At 39.5% G+C, this 27,864-nt stretch overlaps 1 long non-coding RNA gene across 1 annotated transcript in view; it reads right to left on the bottom strand.

The window, feature by feature from the left end:
* The window catches only part of LOC139696186 (uncharacterized), a 250,936-nt gene that overhangs the window by 110,681 nt on the left and 112,391 nt on the right, over positions 1-27,864 (bottom strand). The gene's annotated exons all lie outside the window — the stretch shown is intronic.

Here is a 27,864-nt window from a genome sequence, read left to right as displayed (position 1 = left end):
ACTTCTTTCAGCTTATTTTTCATTCAAATTCGCGAAGGGCCTGCTGTTAGCCAGTAATAAGCGTACCCTTCAGTAGTACGTAGCTGGTTGTGTAGTAATACGCCATGACGTCATCAGGAAAGATTTGAATATGCAAATGGAGCATGGAATCCTTAGTCAGCTGCGTGAACTTTGAGAATTTGACATTTTAACAACATTCGTATCAGCATAATTAATATTATTTTCACCATTTGAGTCAGAACTTATGTTTCTTCCTTACATATTGTGAGGCTTTAATTAAATGTACTTTGAATAATTGGAACATCAATATGTAATCTCATGAAGAAGATTGGCAAATAATCAAACCTTTTCGTAGTGCTGCGTGGTAATTGTGCTAAGACACTCACTGGCCTTATTTCTCCCTAAAATAAATACTTAAAATGAGTAATATATAATATATGTATCTTAATACATGAATGGGGTCACGTTAGTCCAGGGGGTAGAGCGTTAGACTTCTGACCGGAGGGCCTAGGTGCGATTCCCGGGCTAGCATCTCTGGGCACCCAAGCTTTGTGATTTTTCGGGTTCCAAATCTCCCTGAGAAACCATGATCGGCTTAGGGAAACGAACTGGCCTCTCTAGCCTGATGTGTGAATTTTGCACGCCATCGGGCTTAAAACTGAGTCATACATATACAGTCAGATACACCTATCAAACAAGCATTCGAGTTGATTACTGTGTTAATGGTTTCATTAGCTGAGGTGCTTTGACTAGCGCCTCTACACCTAGCACCTAAACACATCGCCACGAGCCCTCGTGGTGGCTTGCTAGTGCTCTGTTGATTTAGATTTTTTATGGGTAATCTACTGGATAAGTTAGGTTTTGAATGGACAATACTAGTAGTAGTACTGCGAAAAAAATATCATGTCTCTCCAAACCAAACAAAATCCAACATTTTACTCTAAAACAAGCTCATCTTCATCTCCGAATACTTCCTTCCTCCCTTAATTCCATTCAACATCCATATCCCATTTCGTTTTCACTTCCATCCCCTTCCTAGTTTTCCTGAAATTCTCCCCTCTATCACAATCTTCAACATCCCATCGCCAATCAATACGCTCTGCATCAATGTTTTCTGTCTGCGAATGATTTCTCCCAGCAATGCCCTCTCCACTCCCAACATACCTAACACCTTCTCATTTGTTTTCCCTTCTGTCCATTTGAACTAATCCATCCTTCTCCACATCCACATTTCAAAAACCTCCTACCTACGCCTACTACTTCAATGGCCATGTTGCACTTCAATGCACCGTACAGATAACTACGCTTCATATGAAAGTTAATTTAGATGTAAAATTATGGTTCCACATTGAGGTATGAACATAGTGAGAAGGTTACGCTTCAGACTTCTGATTTATGAACTTATGTTCAACTCCCTGTCACTATTGATACCCTAAGCTTAAAATCGACTTTGTGATTTTTCAGTAACCAGATTTTTTCTGGGAAACCTCTGACAGCATAGTGAAAGCAATTGATTTTCCAAGTTGATGAGTGAATATAACACACCGTGTAAATTCACAGTGATATATAATATAACAAGGCTTCATGCGTAATTAGCTGAACCATCAAACTAACTGTCAGGGCGATTAGCATGGCAACAAGCCATGCATTAGTTATAGGCCGATATTCTCATTCACTTAGAAGTGCACTACTAAAATTGAAACATCTGGCTGCAGCAAAAATTCAAACAATACGAAGCCTTAAACACTTTAGCGAGAGTATCTGGAGACTGACTGACTCGATACCTAACAAGTAACATGTGTCTAAATTCTTGGATGCATAGTGTAATTACGTAAAAAAATTGAATATTAAAAATATATCGAAATATACAACTAAATATATCTACTAAGTTAAAGTCAACGAAATACTAAACAAAAATATATCTAAACAACAACTGAGTAGAATACCCTAGGTCATAATCTTTGAAGGGACATTGGAAGGTGAAAATAATGCGAAAAAAAAGGATTTGAAAACACAATTACAGAAAACACTCTCACTCGCTATACCTCTCGGATCAATTCCTTATATGTTGTGATGCATGGAGGTCACTGTGTTCCAAAAACCCAATTTTCAGTAACTGTGCGATTGTCACTATGAGTTACAAACCCTGACTCCGTTTTTCCTATTTTCTATTCACACGCTCCTGTGTCCTCTCAAAAGATTACGGCCTAGAGTATGCATCCCAATCGTACAGTGAACATACAGGGTCGCACCCAAAACTGATTTTTTTACAAGAATTTTATTGACGATATACTGAAATCGACTTAATAATCTTCAAAGTATGCTCCTTGAGCTGCTACACACTTAGTATAACGTTGTTCGCATTCCCCGTACGCCCGCTGGAAATTTTCTTTGGGGATGCCGTTGATGACCCTCGTCGAAGCCTCTTGAACGGCCTTTATCGAGTCAAAACGTCGTCCCTTGAGCTGTCTTTTCATCAGGGGGAAGAAGAAGAAGTCCGGTGGTGCCAGATCGGGAGAATAGGGCGGGTGCGGCAACGTGGCAACGCCGTATTTGGCCAGGAGCTGTCTGACGACGAGCGCGCCATGGCACGGCGCGTTGTCATGATGAAGCACCCAGCAGTTTACGATGGCCGGTCGGACTCTTTTCACGCGTTCTCGGAGGCAGGTGAGCACCTGCACGTAAAAGTTCGCATTCACAGTCTCCCCTGGTGGGACAAACTCCTTGTGAACCACTCCATGACGGTCGAAAAACACAATCAACATCGTTTTGATTTTTGATTTGCTCATGCGAGCCTTTTTTGGACGTGGGGACGCGGAAGTGTGCCATTCCGCGGATTGTCTTTTCGTTTCGGGGTCATATTGAAAAACCCATGTTTCATCACCAGTTATCACACTGTCCAAACAATTTTCATCTCGGTGCAAATTGGCTAACACTTCTTCGGAAATGCGCACACGCGTTGCCTGTTGGTCGACACTCAGAATTTTCGGCACCATCTTGGCGCACACCTTGCGCATGGCCAAATCCTGTGAAATAATACGCTGGACGTTGGATGCAGACAGACCCAACTGGTCTGCGATTTCTTCACTGGTTAAGCGTCGGTCTGTGTTCAGCAGTGTCCTTACTCTGTCCACATTCGTGTCAGTTCTTGCCGTCGACGGCCGTCCGGAGCGATGGTCGTCTTCAACGAGCTCCCTACCCTCTTTAAACAACTTGTGCCAATCAAATACTGTGGAACGGCTTAAGGCAGTGTCCCCATAAGCCTGCTTGATCATATCGAGGGTCTCAGTTGCCGTCTTCCCGAGTTTCGCACAAAACTTCACGGAATAACGTTGCTCTAAATTCAGATTCATTTTGTTTTTCGACGCGGACAAAAAACTTGCTTCACTAAAAACGGTGTTCTCACTCAACGACAGCCCGCAGGCAACTGAGGTTGGTGTCGGTCTGTGGCTAAGAGCCCCTTCCACCTTATCCTGCCAGGCAGACCCCCCGCCACCGCTCCATTCGCGCCAGAGAAAATCAGCCCTACCACTTTTGGGTGTGACCCTGTAGTTTTCATGAAATACTTGCTTGATTGATTTTAATTTGATGGCACTTGAGTCATTTCTCCTTTATTACCAAACGGCAAAGAAGGAAAACCAGCTCAATTCCTTCATTAGAGCGGATGCAAATATCTTAAACGAATATACCTTACCTAATGTACCCATTTCGTCTCTTTTGTGGAATTATGCTTAAATATTATTGCTGAAACAGACATAAATGTCGACGTCATGTTGATTTACAGGTTGGTTTGCCTGAATTTTCCCGAACAGAGACGACACTGATCGAAATTATCCAATTTTTCAAACTAAGCTGTCTTATAGGCTTGCGTTTTACCTCCAAAGCACACACTGATGAGTGCCAAAATCTCCCAAATAATAAGGTTCTCATACCGTTAAATATTGGCTGTAGTTCAAGCCAGCTGCTATTATTTCGTTCACACTCATGACCCAATTCTCCTCTAATGAAATAATTTACCCTTTTTGTTAAAGATTAAAACCTGCACTCAAAGCCACACGTGCAAATGCTATTTTCATGTTTCAGGAACTTATACCCCAAGACATAATTTCTTCAAGTTTCCTAAAGAAATATTTCCCCATTATAGGAAAAAATATGCCGTTATTATTGGTCTGTTTCGACATGGACGAATGTGCACATAGTTTCAACTCAATTATTCGATAAAGCACTTTTTAGGCCATTCCACTTCTTCATAAAAATTACTTCTATTATCTACATCGGTTATCTTCATGATAAATGAGCCCCGGAAACGATGGAAGCTTGACCGAGATAAAATAAACAAAAACGGTTGATAGCAAGTTTATTTATTTAATGGCACAGCTATCGGATAGGAAACGGCCCAAAACTTCTTGATGAAGTTTACTTTTCTATAGCGCAGACAGGTGAACGTTAGCAGCAGCACAAAAAGAAGAATTAGAAACGATGGAGAGGAGGTGGTAGAGAGGAATGATAAAAAAAGGGGAGCAGGCTGGAGCCAAGTGTCAGCGGAAGGGTAGATATAACGAATGCCTGAATGATATCTATCTGCATTCCAATACACAACCAAATCCAAATATTTTACTCAAATCCTTAAAATTCATGTCATGAGATACGATAAACTTACAACAAGTTCAGACATCTTTCCTAAGAAATTTATTTTACTTGTAAAGGACTTCCCATCAGCTCAGATATTATTCCAAATCAGTCCAAGTGAATAATAAAAATGAGTTATAAAGACTACGTGAAAAGATAACTCCATAAAAAATTGAATTAAATATACTCTCAGCAAAAATAGAAATGTTTTAAATACTGTTACGAAAAGCACCATAGAAAGGACAAACTATGCATTAAGCCAACTATTTATCACAAGAATCAAGTGATAAGAAACGTTAACCTAAGGAACTGAGGCGGAGGAAAGATATGCACATGAAAAGGGGATAGCTAGACGGAGTGTAGAACTCTTGAAAGTGTTATTAAATGCTTCAGTATCTCCATTTTCTCAACAACATTAACCGTCACCCGAGAGCACTGTGAAAATAAAATTAAGAAAAAAGTGCGACAAAGTCGTCGTATCTCATATGTCCACAAACTCATTATATCGTGTAATATGCAAATAAGGGATATAATTAGTTTGACGGTGACCATAAGAAAGTATTTCGTAGTTCTTAGAGTCATGGTAACTTAATTTCTGCTCGTATTCATATTCAAGTAATCATACTCATATAAGTTATTCTTTTTCTTCGCGCGATCCGTGATCGCAGCTGTGAAAAACCATAATAACACAAACATTCAAATTACTCAAAAATCATATTAGGTCGGGTACTTGGCAACGAGGAAGGCAGTGTGGGACAGCGCGTTGTCACGACCCAGTTGGCCAAGATCTCCTTCCTCACGCGTTGCACTCTTTCCCTTAGCCTTTCGAAAACTTCCTCGTTAAACTTACTGCTGTCTGTCCCTGAGCCACAAAATCTTTGTCATCAACGCCTTTTGAGTCCAAAAAAATGTTCTCATTTCTGGCACAGAGTCTGTACCGTAATCTTTTGGTGGTAAGGTAGGTCACCAACTTTCTAAAGTAAATATCGAAATAAATATCTGAAAACGCTCATGAGCCACAATATGTTTTACCCGTCATATTTGTCGCTATGCAAATTACCATTTTATTAGGAGCACAGTTAGCTGTCGTGATCTTTAGAATTGCGCTCCTGTGGATTCAAGAGAAGGCCAGAATTAGCAGTAACCTAAATTACAAACCTCATATTTATGTGATGGTGATTGCATTGCAATTACCCATTGCGTTTAGTATAAAGATAGCGATGAAAACAGTGCGTTACAAAGATCCGGGATCGGATCCCTGTAAGATAAATGTCATGTAACTGCTATTATAAAATAATTGATGCGTTAGATTTAAGGCTTATTCAACATAGTGTGATTACTGAAACTTTATTTTCATTTATTAAACGTTAACGCCTCAACCTCCTCCTGCAGCCACTTGTGTCGAAATACTCCCTAGTGTTATCCGCACTTCCTACCCTCGACTATCCTCCTCCACTTCTTCACTACCATTTCTCGCCTTTATGCACGGCAAAAACTCACCCTACCTGCCTCGAGGGCACCACCTCCTCCTATTGAGAGGGAGGAAGGCTTGCAGCACCACCTTAGCCCTGCCCCGCCCCTCACCCCACCGGTCGGTGAGAGCATCCCCCTTCATCCCCACCCCCCTCACAATTCGCGCCCGCCGCCGGCTCGTCTCTTCCGACCGACGTTCATCGCAGCCTTCCCTCGAGGGGCAAAGAAAATCCTTTGTCGGGACCCTTTTCTGGAGGCGGAAAAGGAGTACGCAACGCTCTTGGGGCATCCTCATTTCTTAAAAGGCCCCTTTCTCTCGTTCCCCTTCTCCCCTTACGGCTTTGAAAGGCGCTAAAGCGTTTACGGGACCTTCAAAGTTACACATTCAAGTTAGGGGCGGAGTACCGCAATGGGGTGAATCCGGTCTCCTAGGAGAAAAACAATATTTTTATCCATCTGATGGCAACGATGCACAAATTGTAGGCCGGCTCACGGCTTGACATACCTCTATTTAAAACGGATCGGGAAAATGTAAATGATGAAAATTTTCCAAATTTAGAGTATATATAGTAGAAACGCACATGTTGTTCATAGTACGGAATACCATTTTTACCTCAGAAAGAGGCCAGCGATTACTGATTTGTTAACTTATTCATCCAACCACATGGAAATAGAAAAGGAAACAATAAGGTTACAAAACCATGCCAACATGAGATGAAAATTATCCTAAGGCTTCCGCGAGATCCATTTGATGAAGGATCCATGCTGCTGGCTTCACTTCGACCTGAAGATGCCTTGAGGAATATAGTATAGGCGAAACAGTTGTCTAGCAATCAACCTATGCGACGGCAATTCCCGGAAGCAGCATGGATCCTTCGAGTGATGAAAGTGTTAAATTTGAAATATTTAAACACAACAGAGGCTACACACAGTTTACGCGAGGTAAGAAATCACGAAAATAAGCGAAACCTGAGAGATCAATTCCTAATGATATGCTAACCAATATTTTGAATCTTTTTAAGCAATTAAATACCAATTGGGGATGAAAACGAAAAAGTATATACATAATCAAAAATAGCTCAAATTTAAATTTAACCTTCAGATATAAGACGTCCTTTAATGGAGTAAATCGAAGGTAAACAGTTTTGGTCAACCAACATTTTTAGCCAAGGAAACTGATTTGCTTACGCAAATTGTGGAAAGTGTGGTGTGGAAAGATTTTTCAACTATTTGCAATTAAATGTAGGAAAAAACGCGAATTATCTGCAAGATAAGTGTTTCGATATTTATATGTGATCACGAAGCGTTGCTTTGTTTCAACAAATGTGATGCCGATCATTTCGACATGGATACTGATAAATATAAATATTACGTAGCGTTGCTTAGCGGTAGTATCTTTCCATTCTTAAGATGGAATTTAACATTCAAAATGTCCAGTTAATCTCAGCCTAAAGTTTGCTCAGAAAAATTACATATATTTTTAAGGCAACAACGTGAGCTACGATGAACAAGTTTATTATATTAAATTGGATTATGTTTTGTCATATTTTAAGTTATTTTTCTTTGTTGCTCTATTGCACGAATAAGCAAATTCTATCTGCTTTCAATTTTCAGCTATAATTCTACAGTTTCCAAACTTTCTAGGATAAATTTCCACCTCCTCTCAACCCGCGATCATATATCCTTCTTGACTCAGGCCTTTAATGACAACCTCGTCCTTTTAAAAGTTGAAATACCATCAGCTGATCCATTATTATGATACAAACTGGAGTCATCAACGTTTCTTTAACCATTAGCAATAACTTAGAATTCGGGATAAGATACATATTTGAAAAATAAAGAAATATATAATAAAAATATGGCTTAAATCCACGTTTAGGAGCTTGAAGCCATAGATTGGACGATCCAATGATCTCCTTGGTTTCAAAGTAACATTCTTTCTTAAAGCACATTCCAAATGAAAGTTCTCTCCCGAGAATATAAAAAAAGTTGTAGTACGGATAAAGGCAATTTTGTAATTGAAATAAAATTTTTTCAGCCCTAATAGGATGCAATAGCTCTCTTCATGACGATGGTAACAGCTCTTCTTTTGCAGCTTTTCACCTCCTATAGGATTCAGGGAAGGTCGTAAACCATTGTAATGGACGGAAAGGCTCAGACTCTCAAAGAGCCTGTGTTTTAGTATCTTTCGGTAATTTGGAAAGCAACGTGCAGAACGTAGGCTCTTAAGTCAAAGGTTGCTGACCCCTAATATGTTTTTTTGGAACCCTCTCCTTAAATTCGTCCACTGCGTGTAGGGCTTTCTCATCTCGCGTGTGCTAAATGACTTGGCGAGCTTTCTTCTCAGCACTTCATGGGACCCTTGAACTTGAATTCTCATGAAAACGATCCCAAAGGAACGCTTCTGAAATCCGAGCTCTCAAATCATTCTCTCTGCTTGACAATAGGTCAGCAACCTTATTTGAAAAAAACGTAAAAAAACTCAATTTTTCAAACCTGAAAAGACTGGTACTATTCGAGGTCAAAATAAAAATTATAAGAGTTCTTTGGGGGTATTTTTTCATATTTCATAAATCTTTCTCTAAAAAATAACGGATATTTTTCTGAACTTCTATAATCATGCTATTCGGTAGCGCATACAAATACAATTGTCAATGTGAAATAAAATTCTTTTTTCAATAATGTTTTTTTCTAATTAATGATTTCCTCATATGTTAGTGAACCATCCGAAAAAATTTGAAGCGATGATCAATGCTTGCAAAAGTTTATTATCTATGCCCGACTTCATGTACTTAACAATGAAAAAGAAATATTATAACTAAAATGGCACTTATATTTCTGATGGTTTACATTTTTTGTGGGACAGGAAGAAAAAAACAACTCCAGTAATATGTTGAATTTTAAATGATAAAACCTGGCTTTGGCTGTCATTTGTAGTAAGATACACACACAAACGAGTTAGACTTCATTCGTTTATATCCCTTATCACTTACTCTCGTTGGAAAAAAGTTTTTTGATATCACTAACTGCCTCCATTTTCAAGCGTCTTGCATACTGAACAGTAGCAGCAGTCGTTCTGCTTTGTTTTCCTTCCAAGGCTTTATTACCCTTGCTTCAGAAAAAAGCAATTGTTAAATTATTTCTATAACGGATGATTCTTCCGGTGTTCCTTCCTGGGTAAAGGCATTGGTTTCCGGCCTAACTTCCTAAAACTGGTTCATGACTGATAGAACTCAAAAAACTGTGTTAATTCTACACAAAATGTAAAACCTTAATTTGAAACGAACAAAGTTTTTGAATTATTTTAACCCCCCTAAGTAAACTAATATGTATCTAAGTATAGAACAGATAGATTTAAGGGGACATTTTTCCCACGAACGATAAGGGATCAGAATAACGTCGTCCGAACGTGCTTGGGCGGAAAAGTATTTCGGATCAAAATAAGATTGGCGTGTAAACACCCCCTGCCAAACATCCCAGGGGTGGTTTGCAGGATACTAACCAAACTAAAAACTAATTCCGAATTTTACTTTGATACGCATTATTTTATTTGTAAAGCAACACGTTTAATGATTCTCAGGGAGAAATTTACTGAACACAGAAGGGGGGAAATTTTGTTAGTTATTGATGCTTCTATTTCGAGTTCAGCACTGCACTCTCGGATGACCTTTCTCCCCTCCCACGCCTTTCCCCTCCCACCGCTCTCCTCACTTACCGCACCACCACGCCCTTTCACGCTGCTCACTATGAATCCACTCCCGAACGTGTTTGATTCGATTTTTGTTTAGGGCTTCTTTGGTTGAGTTTCTTAAAGAAAGAGCCTTTATGAACCCTCGACACGTACACATCCCTTCTCCCAGTGTAGGTTTGAGTGTGATTACGCCAGAAGGTAAGCAAAAGTAAAAGCGGAGATCAGCCTGATGCAAGTGACTGAGACGGGGCGGTAAAATTTCCGAAAAAAATAGGAAATAAAGAGCAACAAGTATCTGACCTAAGATAAAGCGGTTTCTCCTTAATATTTAACGACCAAACGGTAAAAACGTCAGGCGCCTCAGACTAATTATGTGCAAATGCCATTAATATGGAGGTAAGGTACTTAGATACAGTTTAATTGAAGCCAAGAGCTTACTTTACCACATTCTTATAAATTCTCATTGGATATCAATTCTAGTCGCAGTTTTCCATGAATTAATTTTGACAAACCACCAGTCCCCAGGGCCTGGTGCAAATTCCTCACAATTAATCAGACGCTTATTATGAGAATGTTAACTTCTACCGAGTATGCAAAACTATCTTTTTATATTCTTTTTTAATTATTCTACCTTGTGGATAAATTTTCATAATATATTATTGGTACCAATAAAAATACTCCTAAATAAAAAGTTGCGGCTACAACATGTATTCTGGTAGGACGATCTTCTTGATTTCACGAAAACTGCAAAGTTATAATAAAGTCCCCTATCTTCGAAGATTCTCGTGAAACTTCAGGAAGTAAACGGTGTTTTGAGGTGCTTCAATTATTTCAATCACATATTCTCTAATATATTTGGACGGACTTCTAAAAAAATTCATAGTAGGGCACAAAAAAAAGAAAAAGAAAACGAACATTTTCACGACGCTGGATCTACGGCATCTGCGCCTTGGTTCCTCGTAGACTTTAATACCTTAAGGTGAGGATCATTTCCCCAGATGGGAGCATCTATTCCAGAACGTCACATCGCAGCCAAGAGGGAAAAGGACAATAAAGTTTTCATCCGTTTTTTACCAACATCCTAGCGGATGTAGGTGAAAAACGGATGCAAGTGCCTGATTGAAAATGATTATTGACATTAATTGGCATTAATGACAAAGATTAATGACATCCGTCTTTCACTAACTCAGAGTTAAGCAATTATATTATATCCAGTAACCGAAAATAGACAAGAAAATCAGTAAACGCTATCAAAGAAGAGAATTGATTCAGCTAAGAAAATGTATTCCCGATAGGGAAAAAAACTAAAGAAGAAGAAGGACGTTGTGAGTCAAACCAATCCACATGTAACGCGTTATACATAAAAGGCTGATTAAAAGTACATGTATCTACTCTCTTCGAAGTAGACCGGTTAAAACATATATCCTTCCCACAACATCATATCGAGGTAAGAGCACTATTAAAATCCCTTATTATCAGTCATTGCTCTGAGAAATGATATTTTTGTACTTTCCCCGCCACTGCCTAATGCTTTAAAGCTTCCTTTGAGATATTTTTTGTACACTGCCAAGGCTGTTATGGAAGTTAAAGCTTAATTTAAAATATAACCAAAACGCAGTAAGTACCATGGTTGTTATTTTTTAAAATTAAATTACGTGAAAATAGCAATCCAGGAAATTATTTTCAAATTTATAAATTCAATATTTAAAATAGCCTTTACTTATGAACTACGTACTTCTAGACATTGAAGTTCATCAACTATAGCAGAAGGAACATTTTACCTATCTCTGAAGTTATTCATCAAAGTAATCGGGGCATCAGGAAAAGAATTGCGTTAGACAAAGAAGCTTTCAAAAGGAGGAGATAATTGATGACACGGACCTTTAGGAAGGATATTAAGAAAAAACTCTTTAAAACTATGATAGATAATGGTTTAATACGGAACAAGAAAAGTCGTTAAAGCAAGATGATGAGCGTATATTTGGAGGGTGTTGAAGTGCATTAGTGGAGAAGGATTGGAAAGATGAAATAGACAGAGAGGAAAACAAATAAGGAAGTGCTGAGCATTGTGGGGGAGAAGAGAGGATTATTGGCAGAAATTCAAAGAAGGCAGGAAAGACGGATTCAGAGCATTTTGAAATGAAATGAGGTGCCGAAAATTATGACAGAATAGAGAAATTTCGATAAAAATTGAAGCTATACAGGGAGAATTCCGAAAGTAATGCAATTAACTTTTTAAAGAAATTTATTGAACAGATTTGCACAAACACTTAAAATTCTTCAAATTAGTGTCCTTGGGCCTCTAACTGGCGACACTGGGATGACGTATAGAGACAGGATAAGCATGTGGGACGGAATGACGGGAGAAAGGAATTATGCGGAATTGTAGAGGGGCTCATTGTATTACTGCATGTTTGGTGGTGATTGAAGGATTAATTGGCTGTCATGCTGTAATTTGTTAAAAGAAGCGAAGAACTGTGCTTTGGATGGCACCAGGTGTGAACCAGGATGGCATCTTTGGCTATAGTCTTGTCACTGGTCAGAATTCCTTGAGCAGTGAGTCTGGGTATACGTATGTATCGGGGAGATAAGGTGAAGCCCGAAGGGATACCCCACTAGAGCTCCATGTATGCAAAATATATACGTAGTATATAATACGTATTTTTATTTCTTATGACATTAAACTGAATATACGTTAACTGGATGTCGTTAATGATACGATTAATTTTCAATTTTTTCCAAACTATGTACAGTAAGCATCGTAACTAGTTCGCTGATTTGATTCATATATAAATCTATAAACACAGTAATCTACCCGAAGGCCGGTTTGGTAGGTGTGGGTAGAGTTCACCCAGTACTAAGCCCGATGGCGTGTGAAATTCACACATCTGGGTAGGGAGCCAGTTCCTTTCCCTGTACCGCTTATGGTTTCCCAGGAAGACCTGGTCCCGAAAAATCACATAGCTTGGTTGGAGCCGCAGGTGCCCAAAGACTTGCTCGGGAATCGAACCCGAACACTATGGTCAGTAGTCCAACGCTCTGCCCCAGGACTATCGCGACCCATGATTCATACATATACATACTATATATCTATAATCTTACCGATACTATGGGTTGGCCAGGGGTTAGAGGAACTTTAGTGTGGTACAAGGGCTCACCAAAAATCAGCCCTAAAATGGTAAACTGCTATAAACACTCCAAGTTTATATAGTCAAAAAATATATTTAAGTTGTCCTTTTACTTAAACCAAATATACATCGTAAGGTGATTTCAAATGTTTTCCAGATGTAAAACAGAAAAATGGCTAAATAATTCCTCGACGAATCCCTTACTGTCATAACATCGCAAATCCATGGAAATCTATTTTCAACATATTTTTAGCAATTGAATCGGGTCCCACTGCACAACGTTATATGCATTAACCAGTCTATACCTTGGTCATAATATCTTTAATATTGGGCATGATCCAATTCCCTCACTAATCATTATATTTTCATTTCTACCAATAACATACTTCCACTATATTTTTGGAAATAATTTCGATACGTGACCAATATACCTATTGAAGGAAAGCCTGGAAGGAAGGGACAACTAAAGGGTACGGGTCGAATAATGAAGCGGGACGACAACGAAGAGGCAATCTCGGTTGCCGTGGTAACAATCCCCTCGAGAGGAGAAGGTGTGGAAGGGGGGAGGATTTCGAGTGAGGGTGTATGGGGCTAGGGTACGGGAGAAGGGGAACCACCGGGGGGGAGGGGGACTTCGGGCGCCCCTTATGTGTAAATAGCGTGCCGATGAAGTGGTGTGGGTGACGTGAGACGCGGAGCAGGACCGGTCGAGTCGAGGCGAGGGAGTTAAGGGCCGTCGGGAGAGGGGAGGAGTGGCGGCGAAGGTCAACGAAGAGGGTCGCGAGGGGAGACTGGCAAGATTGGGAAGGAGAGTGGGACTTCGGGACACATTGCGTGGACGGAATAAAAGTCCCGATCCTTCTTTCAATCGGGAACATCCGTGGTGTAATTCGATTGCCGTGGATTCGTCAGCGTTAACCTCAATGCACCGGGCGGCCCTAACGCGGTGGCTTCGACCTTACTCCCCTTCCCGCCCCCAACTCCAAAAGCAAATTCTACGGCGGATTGAGCGAGAGGTTATGTCCACGGCAGTGCCATTCCGCAATTTCAAAGGTAGTTTTTAAAAAATCTGGAGGATCAGTGCCACTAGCCTGCCATGGATAGACAAGAGTCCTTTCGAAGCACTCCCCATGAAAACAGTAATATACGCGTAACATGTGCATAAACAATGGATATTATTCACCAGACAATATTTTTTCTTGCCATATTTGAATGCAGGAATCAAACGCTCAATTAGAACAAAAATGTTGGGTGCCTGTGAGAATACAGGAGAATATTGATGGGAAAGTAAAGGAACAGCATTATTTCGTTAACTTATTAAGCCCAAGTTGGATGATGCTGCTTGTCTCAAAAAACGTATATGGCATGGAATATGATTGATTTATAATATACATTGAACGCAGTGTACTTAGTTGGGTACCTGGTCAGCTAGAAGAACCAGGGCGGGGTACATTTTTGAGTAATTGTGAAAACATTGCCAACATATCGACCCAGGCGATTTTAATCGAACTGTATTAATTATTAATTATTTATTAATTATATTTAGGTGTGTTTTATGAATTAAGGTATATTCATAAAAGAGCCACAAAATTTTTAGGACATTTTTATGTCCAACAAATATAACCATCACGAAACAAAACAAGCTACATTTAAAATAATACTTTATTTAATTAAATTAATTGGATTTTTTAAGTAATCTGTCGTCACACAGAACCAATGTTGATTTTCTCACAAGCACAAACCTTTCTAGAAAGTTCACCAGAATGTAGACAAAAAATTATTAGATTACATAAAACTGAAATGCATTGCAATAAGCACAGAGGACTCATTCGATTTGGCAGCCTTGAATGTACTTACTTCTGTCTACAGCTCTTGCCGAATTATGACAGCTCGGCTATGGATTCGGAGAGTAATTTTCAAAGCTTAAATCAAGTAGTTGATGAACATCATGTGAAACATGTAATTTCTGTAGTAAAATAGTGTGGAAGCATCCCCTAAAATTCAATCTACATGTTGCTTTCAGAGATCCGTGCAGATGTAGATAGAATATATATAGTAATTGCATTAGCGATTTCACTCAATCTATAAATGTTTCTATTGAACTCGCTGGTAAACACTACTTTCCAACGCTAAATGCTTATCTGAATTCAGGAAAGCATTGACTTGAGTCTACAAACGTTCTAGAACTCAGTGACTGAGTTCGGTATCGTTTACAAAAATGAAAACATAGGTTAATTTATAACTAGTTTCGAATTTGGAACTGTCATATCTCGATCAAATAGAATTTGCTACAACTTGTCAAGCCATTAAATGCCCCTGATTGTGATTTTACAACGAGAAATCGAAATTTCCCAATATTCCATCAAAGCTGCTGAAATCAGTTTCCAAAACTCTTTACTGAGCTCCCATTATCTTGCAGTCTTTTGTTTTCAATTATTGACGTCACCTCATATACGTTCATAGACAAGTTGAGGGCGGCACAACTGAAGATATCCCGTTAATGATCAAAGCCCGGAGAAGCGACTGACAATTTCGCAGGAAATAAAGTAAATGAAACTTTGGGATCTCTCCACGTTTAGGGCTTCCTTTTAATGAAATACAGGCTTTGCGCTTCCACTTCCACCACTGAAAACTTAGGAAATATTATTCCATAAGTCACTGTTATTAATCTTTTTTTCTGAGATTAGAGCAAATTTAGCTTTTAAAAAACCGAAAATCTGCATTTTGAACAGCAAATATTTTAATGCAACAATTTCAGAGTGTAAAAATCATTCGCCTAGACTGGGATGATTCAAGGCGAATGATTTTTACACTCTGAAATTGTTGCATTGAAATGCACATTAGCGGATGACTCCGTTAAAAGTTACTGTTGCGGCATCTCCCGCAGTTTCTTTGGAATTAGCAAATATTTCCTTTAGATCATGAGAATGTTGATTCAGTAGTACCTGGGATAACCATATTTTCAGATGAGGTAAAAGGTTTTTGAGGGGCTATCGACAGATAAACATTATGGTAATTTTATCACATATTTTTACAGAATATAAATTAAAATATATAACTGTCTAAATTCATTTTATCAAGTAAAATATATTTTAAATAAATTGGTGTATCTTTTTCTTGATTCTATTAGTACTATGTATATTTTACAAAGCTCTCTAATGGAAATATTTTCAGGAATCATTGATAATAAGAAAACAATTATTTTGCGTTCGTATTAACATGCATTAGAATAAAAAAATACTGTTAAGGTGTCCCCCCTACTTCTCTACCTTACCTGCTAACTACCAAAAATGGGTATACTCGTATATAGGGGAATAAATGCCATATTTATGAGTGACCACTAGATTTTATGTGCCATAATTATGACAGTTACCTGTTGAAACGATTGCGGGGGCTAATAAATTGGTACTGGAACATTAAAAAAGTTATTTCATTATTTTAAGATTGCATAAACGCTTAGCCTCATGCTGTTATTCATGCTAGGTGGCTACGCCAACTGAAGTTGATTAAACTGAACTACATTAAAACGATTGTAAAAAATTAAATATTGCTCTTGCTTAATCAAAGCACCTATGGAAAGGACAGAGCGAAGGGTCATTATTACTTGGTAGTCTGCCGTTTGAGGTAGGTTTTCTATATTTGAGGTACGTAGACTAAATACTGCTACATTTAATAAGGCGTAATTCATATGATGCCGTTTTTTGAAGGTTGAGAAATATTTTATCCTCAGTACATTAGCTGATTTGAATAATAGCAATGCATAAAATTGTTACGTAGATGATTGAAAGAATGTGATTAATTACACCTTACCATCTCAGACGTTGCATTTAGACATGGGAATGATAACAATTTAAAATATTTTTAAAATTCAAGTTTTCATTCATAAAATGTATAAATTATGATTTCTTTGTTGCACACTTTCTTTCCTAGGTTTCACAAATCGTAGAAATTTCGCGCACATTCGTTTAAGAAAGAGGGGATATGCGGAATGGCTCCAGCGACTGGGTACGGTGGAGAAAAACTCAAGACCAATTTAATTAACGCGCTCCCAGCATTCAAAGTCTCCGCGTAGGATTATTCCAAGAAATGATGCTCACAGTACCAGATAAATAGGGCCAAAGAAAGTACTACTAACGTGCTTCTGCATGTTTGAAAGAAAATTGAAGTGAATCTTCTTCAGAATAATGCCAATGTACGTACACTTTTAGGAAATCTTCTAAGGTGTCCATTCCTATATATTTTTTTGTGATGGGGATTCAAAATCCCAGTCTTATACTACAAAATTAATTGGAGGATTAAATAAGATTGGAATCACTATGATAATTGAAGGCAAGTGGCATTGAAAAGAGGGTTTTGTCGCCATTTGTTTTGAGCGAATGTGGTCACTGACATTTGTGGTCTAAATTTTTATTATTTTTCATATAAATACAAAAAAAATATTGATTTAGTCAAAACCCCTTGAATTGCGTGATGTGGATTAACATTTTTATGTGTAAAACGGTAAGTTAATACAGGGCTGTAAGTATGAGATAATTTATATTTTAATATTTTTGTACAAACCTATCTTCATGCTCCAATGGCTAGTGTACTAAAATTCACCCCCACCCATGATTTCGGGCTATTTTTTAGACGCGGGCAGAAGTCAAGTTGTCCCGGATACCTTTGAAAGCGTTTGCTCTGCCTATTGTAATGCCTTCTACGGTATTGCGTTAGGAAGCCTGGAAAAATTCACGGAACCTTGAGTAATGGCTTTCCAGCTAGGCTACGAATGTTTTCAAATAGGAGTACGGGTGCACTTCTTGTTGCTCCAATGTCACTATTGTGAAACGTCTCTGGTAATGAAATTTCTGGGAAAACCTTAGGTCCCGTAATGTCCTTCGCCGGGTCCAAGGTTTCATGAAAAAGGGGTCATGGGCAACTCCTACTCACCTCCCGGAGCCCCGAGAAGTCGACTGCTGGGGATGCTTGGGACGGGCGTAAAAGGAACGAGAGACCGTCGGAAGCGTAATTCGTCACCAATCTACCCGAATTAGCTGCCGCGTAAGAGGTGGAAATAGTACAGCTTCGAGAGGATGAGAAAGAAATACGTAGAGAACGAGCAGGTGTAGGGTAAAACCTTTTCATTATGTGCATTTATTTTGAAATAGGATTCATTTTCTTTTGGAGGCAGAGCTTCGGCGAAATGATCCCAGAAGACCTGAAATTAATTCTTCCATTCGACTCCTGCGCCATTCTTGGAGAATAGAAACCGTACTTATCTTTCAGTTCAACTATTTCTGTTCTCTTTGCAATTTTCATCACATAGTATTTCTTCAAATACACGTTTTTGCCTATCCCACCGCTGAAGACGGAAGTAAAGCCTTTATACGCCGCATCAAAAGTTAATAGATAGATAGATAGAGGTCTTTATTTGGGCAAAATTGAGACCAAATGGTCCCTTCTTCCATTTAACCCATCGTCGTATACATAATATAGACCTAGAAACGTAGAAATGTGTTTCATTGATGGAAAATAGCATGATCGTGTTGCCAGAATTTTATTACGACTGCAAGCATTTAGTATATCAAAAAAAATATTTATTTTATAAGAGTTTGACCTTGATAAATATATAATTTGAAATAATTACGAAAGGAATATTTATTTATTTATAGTACGCAGTATATCATTTTCCATAGTATCTTGTATATAACAATAAGATATTACCATTATGAGAAAAAAATTTTGCACTTTTCCACAGGTTTAAATTTGTGGAAAAGTGCAAATTTGTTTTCTCATGATGATGAACTTCCACTGTATGTCGCCTGAATCTGTTGAATGTATTATATTAACACCTCAAATCCTCCAAACAGCATCATTACGATACCATTTATAGTATTTTATGGTCAGTTTAGTAATGCTATTAAGTTTAAATTTTTAGGTGATCGAGATGGTGTGGGCGCTACCGTAGTGGCTTCCCCGCCAGAGGGCCCGGGTTCAAATCCCGGTGTTGAATATTTTTCAGTGGTATCTCGATCCCTACTTGAGGGGCTTTGTGGAGGGCACTTTGAGTGAGTACGCCGTCCGTCGGATGGGACGTTGAGCTGCGGACCCCTTGGCGCCTTTCGTAAAGAGTAGGCTAATGCCGACGCCGGGTTTCTCTCCACCCTTCATCCTTTCATGTCCATCCTTAGTGGCGAAAATGACCTCAGCTGTCGGTCGCCTCCCCTAAATACTACTAATACTTTAATTTTTTAATCCAGATGTATTTTTACTAGCTAAACCCCGCAGCAGCTTAAGCTTATCCAAGTTTATTTAATCAATTATCAGAGTAATAAATATTTTGATGGAGTGGAAGGAAGCAACTCTGTTCTAAAACAACTAACGAGTTAACTATTTTTATAAATATTTCTTATGTAATTCTAAACAAAAAGCAATATTATAAAAACAATTTTGAAATATGATTATAGAAAAATGATCAAAATTCAAGGCTATGTATATGTACGAGGCTAATGTAAGGCTCATACATTGACCGAAAAACATCCTTAAATCGCTGAAAATAATAAAAATGTGTACTTTTACGAGTAAGGTCTGGTGCCAAGTGGGGTCAGATCAAAACGAAATAACATTACAGTCGTAGCGTACTTGCGTATACATTTCATGCAGCTTTAGTCAGGGCACTAAATATTCGACAGTTTTAGCGTACAATGCTTACAATTTTCACTCTGTACACCCATGAAATAATTTCCATTATTTTATTCGGAAAATTATTCCCCACTCCTTTAAGTCAGAAAGTTTTCCTCGACTAATCAAGATCAAGCGAATAGGGAGAGCATAATACAGGTGACATACTTAATTAACGATGCGCGTTAGCGGCGGTTAAATAATATCGGTGGGAAGCCTTTGAAGAGAAAAAAGAGGTGGTGGGCATAATAAAATAAATAGGGCGGTAGAGTTTAAGGAAAATGAATGAGAAGCACACGAGGGCGAGGAGCTGAGAGGGTATTTTTGGACAAGGTAGCTTTATTATTCTGCTCCCAAGGGGTAACGCTAATCAAGTCGCGAGGCTAAAAGCCTACCGGAATAAAATTCTCCCCTTGACCCGGAATGGAACTGCACCTCATCTGGTCGGCGAAAATTCTGAATCCTAGCCAGCAAGACGGGCGGTTACCGAGAAGTGCAAAGAACCTCTCTACATACGGCGCAAAAACAATTGTCGACGACTTCATCAATGCACCTCGCATAGAGATATCATCTTTGAGGGATGAGGTAAAAATACAATAGACGAATAAAGTTATCATATTATTTTTAAAGACCAATAAGCATATTTTCAAATATTTTGAATTCTGGCGGCCCTGAATATTAGTTTCTTAAACTTCACTACGACTTGAATGAATTGCTTAAAATTTTTAGCCATAATTTATTAATTATGCAAAGTTTAATGTATTTAGCATGTAAATTTCTGCCCATAATTTACACCTAATCAGGGGGTATTCATTATATTGTTTATTCCGGCAAAGAATGAGTATAAACACAACCACATTCACATGGTATAGATAAAAGCAAAAGAGATAGGAGCATACATAAAAGACAAATACAGGAGAGGGGTGGGGAAGGCGGACTCGAGCAGATCACAATTGCGAAAATATTTCCCTGGCCGGGACGTGTGTTTTATGTGTGTTCCTATCCCTTTTTCTAATATCTATACCCATATGTATGAACGTTTGTTCCCCATTTGGCGGGTTTTTCGAGTCGGAAAACAATATATACTGACCGGAGGGTGTCCCGGGTTCGGTTCCCGGGCAGGGCACCTGCAGCTCCACCCAAGCTATGTGATTTTTCGGGTACCAGGTCTTCCTGGTAAACCATAAGCGGCACAGGTAAAGGAACTGGCCCCCCTACCCTGAGGTGTGGATTTCACACGCCGTATAGGGCTTTGTACTGGGTGAACTATGCCATCACCTACCAAACCGACCTTCGGGTTGATTACTGTATTTATGGTTCTATTCTATATTAATGGTATATGTGTGTGTGAATATATATATATATATATATATATATATATATATATATATATGTGTGTATATATATATATATGTATATGTGTGTGTATGTGTGTGTATATGTGTGTATATATATATATATATATATATATATATATATATATATATATATATATATATATATATATATATATATATACACACAATCAAACACGAAATCCCGCCAAACGGCGAATAAATACTCATATATATAGAAACAGATATAAGGAAAAGGGATAGGAACACACATAAAGGACGAGCACAATAGAGGTGGGGAAGGCGGAATCGAACGGATCACAAGAGTAAAAATATTTCCTTGACCGGGACTCGAACCTCGGATCTTTCCACTTGCCGGGCGGATGCTCTTAACCACTTGAGCTATGATATAAATTATTTTATTCGGCTCAGAATATTACAGAGTTTGTTAGCATTATGCATAATATCAGGTCACAGATTATGGGTATATCATGTTTTTCTTCAGTATAAGTGTATACATGGATACATACATGATACATATACCCCACATACATATCCACTTGTACATACATACGCACACATGCACATCCACACGCACATACATAAGCATATGCATACAGACGCATACTCGTACATTTGACCATTTACATTTAGAAAGAAAAAAGAGAGGAAGACAAGGTCCACAGATATTAGGAGGGAGATTTTAGCTAGCAAAGGAAAATTATGTATTGTAAGAAATTATCAATGGCAGGGTTGAAATTATCGATTCAATCAGTCATTCAGCCAAAAAAAAAAAAAAAAAAAACTCTTCAACGATGGACGAAGTGTGTCCGGCACCGGGTGGCTACCGGACATCACTTCCCAGAGTTCTGATCGTGGCTAGCGTCGCTCCGGTCGCGACTCGACCCCGGGCGACGAGTGCTTCGCCGTTTCCCGGGACGCCTCGTCCAACGTGTCGACGAGCGAGGACACGGCATTTCGCCACATCCCTCCCCCCCGGCCTCGTCCGAAGAGGAAGAGCCAGCCGTGGTCTCCACGAAGACCGGGTAACTCGGCAGCGTTCCACAGGGGGCCTTCTTCGAAGGAGCACCGCTGGGGGCGGCCAAGGGGCGGGAGGTACCCTCGGGGAGGGTCGGAGTGGCGGGCTGGGGCTCATCTGCGGAAGGGTTGTGGTCGGGAAAAATCAGGGGCGATAGTTGCTTGTGGTCCGTATCTTGAGAAGCGCTGGGAAGATCGTCGACACCTTGGCTGTCCTTAATGGGGAAAGAAGATGGGGTATGTGGGATTTTTGACTTTGGGAAACTTGTATGCGGGTCGACTTCCGGGGTCGGTGACGCTTCCTTTACAGTCAATGATAAAGGGATCGAGGGATGAGCTGTTGGGGACGGGAAAACATTGCAATCAGATGCATCCTCCTCACCTGTCACCAGAGGTTCTCGGGGTGTTTGAAACCCGTGATGCAAGGATTGCGTAGCGAGGGCGTCGATGGCGTGAGCGGAGGGAGGGGGGGCGAAAGACCATCCCTCTTCATTTGACGAGCTCACGGAGACGGGGGCTGGAGGTCGTGTGATATTAGGCGAGGTGGTAGGTACGTGAGCCATTCGTAGATCGGTATTCGAGACCAGGAGCTTGGGTTTGTCTGTCCTCTTCTTTTTCGGTTCCCTTTCCTCCGTTGACGATTTTCGCTCCCGCTGACATTTCCCTCCAATTGAAGGGAGATGCGAGGGACCGACGGGAGCAGCCGGGGCCGCACCCTCGATGAGTAGAAGCGACCGCCCTCTCTCCTCCACAGCCACTTCGGGCTCGTCCATCTCCACGGCGGCGTTAGGGTTGGAGGGCATCGTCATTGCCTCCACATAGCTCTTACCTCCCTGGTTCCGAGGGCAGGTCTTGCGCTCGTGGCCTTCTTGGTTACAGCGGGCGCAAGTGCGGCGCTGACCCTCATAGATGATGATGGCCCGGTTGCCGCCGATGTGGAGGTACGAGGGGATATTTCTCTCGACCGTCATCCGCACAACCCTGGTGCCAGTAAGCACCCGCGCCATCTTGTCTCCCTCCCACCTGTTCTCCCACGAGCGATGGATTTTACCAAAGCGTTGGAGCTCGCCTGTTATGTCTTCCAATGGGGTCTCCACGGGGAGACAAAGAACCCTGACATTACACGGGCTGCCGGAAGTCTCGTCAATTGTTATTGTCGTCCTCTGGTCACTTAAAGACGGAAACGGTAGTTTCCGCGGAGTATTGTCTAAAATCCTTGTCATTGTACCTTCGGTTGCCAACTTCAGGAATATCAAATGGCGATTGTATCCAAATTGGATCGCCACTATCTCTTCGGGTGTGAGGCCCAGCGACTCTAACGTGAAGAGGTGGACCTCCAACGGGGTAGGGGGCTTCGCCTTCTCGTCAACTTGCAAGGCGAGCGTGTTTAAGCGGCGCACAGCCATTTGAAGAAATCAAATTCAGCACACTAGCATGAAGAAGGAAAGCGCAACAAAAAAAAACGAGCACTTTAAAGGGAAATAAAACACTCACGAACGCTCCCTCCACGCCACACGCACCCGGCGGTAGCAAACAAAAGGAGCCTAAGCTCTACACCAGGAGTCAAGGTCAGTCTTGATCCACTAAACAAAACAAAAGTACGGCCTTCCCGGCGGAAGAAGTCGAGAGTCAAACTGCACGCTTCTTGATGAACTAGGCGGTCAACCGCCGCTCGAAACAAAAACACGATCGGAACCTCGATTTCCGAGAGAGTCCGGCAGTGCCGCTCTCCAAACCCCGGCGGCCGAAGCCTCGGACGCTGGCGATTTTAGGCACTCGGTGAACACAGGCACGTCCTGCTGTCAAGGCAGCTATCGAGGAAACGTAATTTACTCTGAGATCCGTGGGTCTAATATGTCGCCAAGCGCCCCGATTCTTTAGCCAAGATATGGCGTCAGGGGGCTGTTTTACCCACCAAAGGAGAAATACACCACAGACAAGAGGAAAAGAGAGTGGGTTAGAATTCATACAACATCATACAGGAAAGGAACAGTGCGTTTCGTGGCACGCATAGCCAGAAGAAAGAGATGAGCCACATTGGCCAAATACACATTCAAACACGAATATATATATATATATATATATATATATATATATATATATATATATATATATATATATATATATATATATATATATTTATATACATACACATGAATCAATACGGAGAGAGAAGCGGCTAGCGTGGTCGTGGTCGAAGGCGGCTTTTAGTAGGTAAATAAAAATTGAATTTTACGACTATGATTGGAAGTTTCTCATTTAACACTGTGGTAGCCATTTAAATTGATCTCAAGTACTAGATGTGGACTAATATCTGCATCTTTGACGGTGCATTCTTATGTTAGGGCCTGAGTTCATACGATAGAAAAGCGTTTTGAAGCGAAGTGGATCATCACTTCATGGAACGTTACGCGTATCCAGGTGCCGTGCTCACAAGTCGTCGGAACTATGCGTTTCAGGGGTTCAATTCTCACCACGAATAACAGCCACAAAGTAGATAACTCAAAAAGGTAGTAAAAAGCTAAAGTATATTACAGTTAAACTATGAAAATATTAACATATATATAGGTAAAATGCGTTATAGTATGTACGTTTTAATAATGTAAATAATCATGACAGAACATGAACAATCCTGCGCGGTGTTGATTACGTGGTTGGCCCGATGATGTTGCCTTTGCCTTGGGATGAAACTATTTTCGTAAAAAATAAAAATTCTAGTCGAATCTGCAAAGATAGTCTTCCTTCATTTACACCTAGTATAAAAGACTTCCACCAAGTCATGCCTGAGACAGTATATATTATACGAGGGTCATCCGGAAAGTAGTACCCGTTCGTGCCGCATGAAGTGCTGACGACGCGAGTAGCCGCTGGACGAGGTCAGATAGCTTCAGTGGCTTGTCTGCCTTCTCTGAGCCAAGTTGCGTGACGCTAGCATTGCCTGTGTTGTTTCTGTGATTGTTTACAATGTTTAAAAAAATTGAGAACGCCGCCAGTTGTGAAGTGAGGGCAGTGATTAAATTCCTCAATGCAAGAAACGTTCGCCCATGTGATATTCATCGCCAATTAAAGGAGGTGTATGGAGACAATGTAATGGACGAGTCGTCTGTTCGGCGGTGGTGTCGCAACTTCAACATGGGGAGGGGGAACACACACGACGATGAGCGTTCGGGGAGACCGTCTGTCATTACAGACCAACTGGTGAGCTCAGTTGACGAATTCGTGAGGAACGATCGGCGCGTCACAATTGATGACATCTGTGAGCATTTTCCCAATGTTTCTCGAACAATTGTTCATGAAATTGTTAAACACCATCTGCATTATGCAAAAATTTGTGCAAGATGGGTCCCTCGCGTATCTCAATGAGCTGGCGGCGAAGGACTATGCAGCAGGAATACAGAAACTTGTCACACGTTATGACAAATGCCTTAATTTGCTTGGAGATTATGTTGAGAAGTAGTTTAAAGTATCCTCTTTCAAATAAAATTTTTTATGTTTGTTAATATTTACTTTTGTGTCTTTATTTCACGAACGGGTACTACTTTCCGGATGACCCTCGTAAATAGCTTTTTATAAACTAATTATATACATTTTTTATGTATTCAAAAAATCAACTATTTATTTGAAATGGAACTCGAGACAAACGAAGAGTCGGCGGTCGTAATATATTTAGTTTCAAATATGCATGCGTACACACATATAGTACGTTGCAAACAAGGATTTTTACTAACTAAACCACCTTATCTTATACTTAAATCCCTGGGAACTTCGGTGAAAGCTATTTTGGTTAGTAATCGAAATTTAAAAAAATATATTACACGTACTATAAACCTGCGCGTTTCAAATTCATCATATTATTTATGATTTCTTAACGTTGTATCACTGAGCTAAGCATTAGTACCTTATGCAATCAATCTACCTTCGGAAATGTGATTTGGATTTTAATATGTCCCTAAGACCTTTGGGGAATTACATTTGCTTTAGAGTAATGTAAGATATTCTTATTATAACTTATATTTCAACTCTCCCCCTAAAAGGGAGTCTTGCCCTAATTGCTCTGGTAATCCAGCGACATAAATAAGTTAACGATAATGTTTTTCCACTAATCTATTTTCCATCTTAACTCTCCGAGTTAATTTAACATATAAATCCTATCTCATTAAAATCAGTGCACTACATAGTATACATATATTGAGTGAGGCGAAACGAGTGAAAAAATTCATTGTTTTATCTATTCATCACCTTTTTTCAACGCCCTTATTATAAATAATAATGTTTTTGTTTATTTCCTAGGATTTTTCCTTTAACGTACTCCCAAACGTGTTTCCCCGAAGAAATAAAGCAAGCAACTTTTAAATCTTATGAAAAGTAATGACTACGAAGTAGTAAGGTCAAACGTGCCAACGGGGTTTACACATCGTGCAAGTAAAATTTCGTGGGTAAGGGAATAGATTTCCGCAAGGCATCAGGTCTGTTGCTCGTGATAGTACACAATGAGACATTGACAAAACTGCCTCCACAAGGGTGCCTTCGCTGTGCATCAGAGCGAGCAACGTTGAAATAGTGGCCCAATTCGGTACCTTGCGGTCGGCGTATCGATTACACCGACGAAAAGCTTCGGTAGTTTTCGCGCAAGATTCATGATAGGACGGGACATTAAATTTGGATCCTCCGGAAATGTAATGGTCTTTACACGGTCTTTTAAAAATCTGAGTGACGGAGACATTGCATGCAAGAGTAATTTTAATTCCCTCGGTATATTTATGAGGCGTGGACGCAGCCCCGAATATACGTAAACACGACTGCGCGCGTAAGGCGCACCTCTTCCCTCAAAAATCTAAACAGAATTCGGGATATTCACGAAGAACGTGAGGTTACACTATGCTACCAACGATATAAGAAAGAGGGAACGGAAAGAAATTCAATTTATTTTCTTAGAAAAACATTTAGAACGAAAAATTTAATGGTCATGTATGAAGTAAACGAGAGCATAGAATTTATGTAAACAGAAAAATATGTAGCTCTGGAATATATGTTCAAAATATCAATTCCATAAATTGTTAGAGAGCCCTCCGATTAAGGATCATTAACAATTAAAACATAATGAACTTTTTATCGTAAGTTTTCACATGATTAACTGAAAATTAATAACAATACAGTATCAAATAACTTTAAGCAGGTTTACAGGAAATTTTGAGTTTTCGTTTTTATTACAACTTCTATATAGGGACTGAAGCAGTTTGAATTTCGCGATTAAACAATGTAATAAATTGAATTTAAAATATTTGTGTGCATATTTTTCATAATTTAAAAGACTTATTTGCTATTTAAAACAATTCATACTATTAACTTTATACAGCTTCATAATATCATTCACGATAGATATAGATTAAAGTGAGTTTAACGGTTTTTTCTAAGTGGAGTGATCATTGGTTGTTACGGAAATACAACAAGGCTAATTTAAAATAAAAATCCAACAACTATATAATATAATATATACTAAAAATAAACTATAACTTAATTGGAAAGAAAAAATATTGTGGATGCATAATACTTTCAAAACACGTAGAATGACAAAAGCCAGCACCTGACGACCAACGACAGCATTTACAAGTGAATTCAAGAATATTTTTTTCTTAACGTTATTATTCTCATTCCACCCTGTTAGACTATATATAAATATCAAAATTGCTCGAGATCAGTACGAATCGGCTCTCAACTTTCACAATGTGCCCTCATTACAAAAGATGGTGCAAATTTATATAGATGGGTATGCTTGCAGCTAATATTGAGATCAACCAGGGACGTGGATAAAACTCCCATTAGCCAAAGTTACCTTGGGTTAGCATAGATCAGCGAACAATGACACAAAATAAACGGCCATTTTTCATGTTTACCGTGTCCTGTCGAGAGA

The sequence above is a fragment of the Hetaerina americana genome, unplaced genomic scaffold, assembly GCF_022747635.1.
Source record: "Hetaerina americana unplaced genomic scaffold, ioHetAmer1.1.p SCAF_7, whole genome shotgun sequence".
Classification (NCBI taxonomy): domain Eukaryota; kingdom Metazoa; phylum Arthropoda; class Insecta; order Odonata; family Calopterygidae; genus Hetaerina; species Hetaerina americana.
The sequence above is the reverse complement of the archived record's forward strand: the minus strand, read 5'-3'. Positions and strand labels throughout refer to the sequence as shown.